Source organism: Pteronotus mesoamericanus, unplaced genomic scaffold (assembly GCF_021234165.1).
Source record: "Pteronotus mesoamericanus isolate MK-2021 breed Mesoamerican mustached bat unplaced genomic scaffold, CSHL_Meso_final contig_59, whole genome shotgun sequence".
Lineage (NCBI taxonomy): Eukaryota > Metazoa > Chordata > Mammalia > Chiroptera > Mormoopidae > Pteronotus > Pteronotus mesoamericanus.
The window spans coordinates 6,505,389-6,510,851 of record NW_026555206.1 but is presented as its reverse complement, the minus strand read 5'-3'; the positions used below and the strand labels follow the sequence as shown (position 1 = coordinate 6,510,851).

Here is a 5,463-nt window from a genome sequence, read left to right as displayed (position 1 = left end):
AGTTTGTATTTTCTCCTAAAACTGCTTAAATTCTACATATTGATTTTTAACTCATCTGAATATTTCTTGTATAACGTGTGAAATAGGGCTCTATATTTGTTTTATTTCAAGTAATTGTGGTTCATGCACCTTATTTGTTGAATAAGCATTATTTTACCCATTGACTTGAATAATCAATGTAATCATATATTGTTAGACAGATATATACATTTGTCTCTAGAATGTTCATTATATTTCATAACTACTTGATTATTTCTGTGCTGGTGTCATATTGGTTTAATTGCTGACGCTATAAGGGTTTTAAATTTTTTTAATATAAGTAACTGACATTTAAAAAAATAAACAAAATCAATCTGCATTTAAGAAAGAGAGAGAGAGAGATGGAACTGCTACATTTTGTGACACCATAGATGGAACTGGAGAATATTAAGCTAAGTGAAATAAGCCAGTTGGTGAGAGAAAAATACCATGTGATCTCACCTATAAGTGGACCTATTCAACAAAATAAACTAACAAACAAAGTAAACCACAGGCACGGAAACATGGAGCAGACTGAAAGTGACCAGAGGGGATGAGGGAAGAGGACAATTGTGGAAAGAAGGGGAAAGGACTAGATGAAGAACATGTATGAATGACCCATGGACATGGACAACAGAGTGGGAACTGACTGTGGGAGTGGGGGGTGGGGGTGGGATGGGTGGAGGAGGTTAAAGGGGTAAAAGTTGAGACAACTGTAATAGAATAAACATGATTTATAAATTAAATAAATAAATAAAGTAATAAAAATAATGAATGGCAACTTATGGATCATTTTACAGAAGCTTAAAAAAAAATTCAAAACACTGTGATACTGGGAAAGAATTTCAATGGATCAAAGCAAATGGTCCAGAAACAGAGCCTTGTATACACATAACTTCAAGACGGCTCCATAACATCATAGCCTGACTTTGAGATTCTTGTGCAGTGATTTGCTGCGGGAGAGTTCTCTGAACTCTTGAGGAGTAAGAAAAGCAGGATAGGATGGGAGAAGAAGCTAGACACGCTGTGGATTCAACAAAAGCCTAGCCTCAGCCTGATCATTTGTGGGCTCTGGAGCATGACTGGCACCACAGAAGTTTCCAGCTTCAGTGGCCTAGTGCACCCTGTATCCATCAGTCAGTGGCATGCATGGGGTGGGGTGGGGTGACTTCCCAGGAATCACTGGGTAAGCCAGCTCCCATAAGTTGAGGTCAACACTGTCTAAAACAATGCAAGTGTGGGCTTTAGCAGTCAAGGGCCCTGGCAGCAAGGAGGTAAGTGTACCAGCCTGGAAAAGGGAGTTTGGACACCAAGACACCAAGAGTCTCACTATAATATGGTTAAATAATAAATAAAATATAGCATTTCAAGTTGTAGTAGAAAGGATGGAAGTCTCAATAAATGATGTTGTTACTACCGACTATTCATTTAAAAGAAGTTTGATCTACACCTCATAGTGTGAATAAAAAGAGGTTGCAAAATGGACCCAAAATTTACCCATCTTAAAAAACAACAAACTGGATTAGTTCTCTATTTCTGTATAACAAATTAACCCAAATTTAGTAGCTAGACAGTTCTGGCTGGAAGTCTTTTATGAGGTTGTAGTCAAGATGTAAGCCCAAGCTACAGACATCTGAAGGTTCAAATGGAAAGGGATTCATTTCCAAGATCACTCATGTAGTTGTTGGAAGGCCTTAATTCCAGTGGCTGTTGGCTGAAGACCTTGTTCCTTGCCAGGGGTACCTTCATAGCTTATCTGAATGTCCTAACAGTATGGCAGCTGACTTCCTCCAAAAGTGAGTGGCCAAAAAGAGAAAGAGAGCCCAAGATTGAAAGCACACTGGTTTACAAACTACTGTCAGAAATGACATAGTATTATTTCTGCCATATTCTTTTGGTCACATTGTACCAAGTCTGGCACCGTGAAAGAGATTATATGAGGGTATGAATATTAGGAACAACAATCGTAAGAGCTATCTTGGAGGCTGGCTGACACATGAAGTCCTTGAAAATATATAAAAAGTATTTTCATAATCTTGGCAGCTATACATGTCAATAAATCTAGAAGGCATAAAGAAATATTGACTATTTTGTCCAGGTAGAAGACATGACTTTCTTGGTTTTCTTTTTCGGCAGTAGCTTCTTCCTCATTGCGTGCAGTTTTGGTGGGTATGACCGTCTAGGTATGCTAGCCACTGTAAAACAATTCAAAACTCAATTTTTTTTTTTGTTAGAAACTGTTTTTTTCTTGTCAACCTTATTTCCATCCTGTTAAAATTTTGTGGAAGAACAGCTTAAGACCACTCAGTGGTTGTTCCTACCCACTCAGTGACCTGGGCAGTGGGGGCTGCAGACCAGTCTTCAGTAGCAGGCTCCAGTCTTCAGTAGGAAACTGCTGAATAGGCAGACAGGGCACCTGCAAGCCTTCAGGCCAGTCAGCGATCTCAGGCTGAACAGCAGTGAACTGGGAAACCAGAGCAGTCCATTCACTCTGAAATTCCTCCTTGGTCACAGCCTTTTCAGCAGAAAATTTCTCTTCCTTCTCAATCTCTTCAGGACCTCCATAGTAGTAGAGATCAGGCAGGACCTCCCATGGGTGTTCATGGGAGATGGTGCCACACACGCACAGAACTTCCCAGGCCAGCATCCACCACATCAGAACCACTGAGTGAGCTGCATTTTGATCACATTATACCAAATCTGGCACTGACATCCTCCACCTTGTTGTTGCCAGGGATGGCAGTGTCCACACAATGCAAAGGAGGGTCTGTGTGACAAAGAGCAATGGTAGGCAGGTTAACATAAGATGCCTCTGTGAGAGGCTGGTAGTCAGTCCTGAGATTGATAACCACCAGAAGTCTCGGCTCCTGGAAGGCTGCCTGGATCTGGTTAGTCATGTTTCCAGGAGTGAAGCAGCCAGCAATAGGAATGGCTCCAGTGGCAGCAGCAAACCAGCACAGTTCACTGGCTGCTATTCCTGGATGCTATGACACTGATACCAGCAGGGTTTTCAATGGCAACAATGGCACAGGCTGCCAGAAGAAGCTTCTCCCAGGTTCTCTTCAGATTTGTGAGGTAGATGACATCACTTCCTTTTGTAGATATACGGTTCCATTTGAAAGTGAAGGTTGGTGTCACCTAAGTGGGTTCCAGCTGTAAGGAATTTGAGAACATCCTCTTTCTTCATTTGAAGGACATCAAGGGCTCTGGACTTTATGAAAGTTTCACTTTAAGTTATGTGGGAACTGAGAACAATGCTGTACGCGCCCTGCTCTTGGTAGCTCAGAAAGTCAAAAACTCAGTCTTAACCCAACAAAGGTCTCCTCCTAGTTCAAACAAAAGAGAGAGTGACAGAGTTCCCCAGAAGTGGAACAAATGGCAGGTTGGGAAGGCGTCTCTGAAGACAGGGCATGAAGGATCAGCAGGAGTCTTCACTTTTGCGGTGGGTTAGGGCAAATCCATCTCAGAGGCTCCCAGTGACCATTTACTGGCTCCTGAACTACCTAGGATACTCAGCTCAGTAATTGCCTTCCAAAGGGAGTATGCTTCCATCATGCTATGAGGTCTTTTTGCTCTCCTGAAGCAAAAAGATGCACCCAAGGTCTTCTAATAACATCTCTGCTGCTCCAGATTTCAGGTCAAAATTTTCAACACCCTTAGAATTTATGCCTCTTTCACTATAAGTTGTCATGTAGCTTCAGTCAAAGCACACACCCACTGAGCCTGAGTCCTCAGTAAAATGGAGACAATAATCCCAACCGCCTAGGAGTATTGTGAGGATAAAAGGAGAGGGCGGGTGGAAAACAAGCTGGCACCTAGGATATCCACTAGATATTTCTATCTCAATTACAAATAACTTACTGATGAGTTTTCAGTTCAACTTCTTTAAGTGCTAGATTGCTTTTTTCTTTCTTTCTTTCTTTCTTTTTCTTTTTCTTTTCTTTTTTTTCTTTTTTTTTTTTTTTTTTTGCTGCTGCAAAAAAGCTTTATTGTTTCCAATTAGTCCATGGAATTAGAGAGGGCTCTAGGGTGGTTAAAAGGCTGCATAGTGGTTGCGAGAAGAGGCACAGGCAGAAGCCCAGCACCAGGGGGACGCAGAGGGGCCCCACAAAGGCCTCTGGGCTCCAAAGGCTTCTAGTTGTGCTTAAGGGTGAATCCTTTGAAGAATACTCACCCAGCGCAGCCTAAGGGCCAGCCAGCCTGCTTAAATTACTCATGTAGTCACCCATTTTCTTGATGAGTTTCACCTCCTCAACTAGAAAGTGGCTCTCCAGAAAGTCACAAAGATGGGGATTTGTGTGGGCAGAACCTAGGGCATGCAGATCGAAAAGGGCCTGATTCAGTTTCTTCTCTTTGTCCAGGGAGGCTTCCATGTGTCCTGAGTTTCATCCCACTCATCTTGGGACAGCTTCTGTATGTCCTGAAGAGGGTATGGTGGCCACTACACTGGCTTTGCATCTTCAAGAGACATTTTGAGCCCTTGTGCTTCTCCTTGGCCAACTCACCAAAAAAGTGGCCCATTCCCTCCAAAGCCACATCACTGAGGTTGAAACAGAAGCCCAGAGAGATGTAGGTGTAGGAAGCCTACAGATGCAGGTTGACCAGAACGTTGACAGTGGCCTCCACCTTGATGGATAATTCTGATGAATTTAGGAGCTTATGGTTGCTCAGCAATAAGGAGTTAAGCTGAAAAAATGGTTTTGGCTGGTCTCAGAGGCAAAGTGTGGCTGAGATGGTTCTGAAGGTTGTGACTGGAAAAAAGGTTAGAGGGTGATTTGAGGCCAGAAGAAGGCATGTCCCGGGGTCTGTTCCATTCAAACAGTGTTGAAGCAAGAGACAGATCTAGGATACTGCTAAGGACATGCCCATAAATTACTTTTAATAATTATTTGCCCAATTACAAAAACTATACATCTTTATGGTAAAAAATTTGGAAAGGCAGAAAAATACAAACAAGCAAATAAAAATTACCAGTCACTATGCCCAGTCATATTGCAAACTCCCATGCAACTCTTTAATATCTCCACTCTAATATCTGTCCAATATACCATTCTGTGGATCTATTGCAGACTCCAGTTGGTGACTTCTACTACTTCCAATTGTACACTGTTGCCAAGAATGCTATAATAAACCTCCCTGAATCAATCTTGGTGTACATCTACTGCTATTTCTTTAGGAGAGATATTTAGAAGTAGAATTCTAAGGCAAAGCACAAATTAAAATCGAAAGGGTCATTGGTATTAAGGGTTAACAGAGTCCTCAAAGAATGGTAGGATTTTGGATCCTAATATGTCACCTGCTGACCCATTTGTGTCCTCTACCTACTGGCAAAATCTCCAGTAGAACGGCCAACATCTGCTTAGGGGGTACAGAATCCCAACAAAAACTGTTTAGAGCAACCCTTCTTAGCATTTTAAACAAGGCACCTGCACAACACTTTCTCAC

The 5,463-nt window shown here is 42.0% G+C and overlaps 1 pseudogene; it reads right to left on the bottom strand.

Moving 5' to 3' along the window:
- Positions 1-2,312: 2,312 nt before the first annotated feature.
- LOC129076310 (40S ribosomal protein SA-like) lies at positions 2,313-3,570 on the bottom strand (annotated as a pseudogene).
- Positions 3,571-5,463: the final 1,893 nt, after the last annotated feature.